Below are 307 nucleotides of genomic sequence, written 5' to 3' on the forward strand. Positions count from 1 at the left end.
GCTCTGCGTGTCAGTGCGGAGGAGCTGCAGGGCCCTGCAGAGCTCCCACCACCTCTCGGGCTGCCCCTGGAGCTCTCAGGAGACAGCAAGTGGCTGCAGACCACGCCGGGCAGCAGCAGAGGGAAACCACATCTGGAGGGAGCACCGGAGCCAAGGGTGACTCGATTTGCGCTCCCTTCCCAGGACGTGCCTGTCCGCCGAGGAGCAGCCCCGGCTCGCTGCTGCAGCTGTGAGAAAGCGTCACGCTTGGACTGGCGAGCAGATGCCACAAACTCCTGCTGGCTCATCCAGCCCGCCCCGCTCAGGA

This window comes from Buceros rhinoceros, unplaced genomic scaffold (genome assembly GCF_000710305.1).
Source record: "Buceros rhinoceros silvestris isolate BGI_N320 unplaced genomic scaffold, ASM71030v1 scaffold22729, whole genome shotgun sequence".
Lineage (NCBI taxonomy): Eukaryota > Metazoa > Chordata > Aves > Bucerotiformes > Bucerotidae > Buceros > Buceros rhinoceros.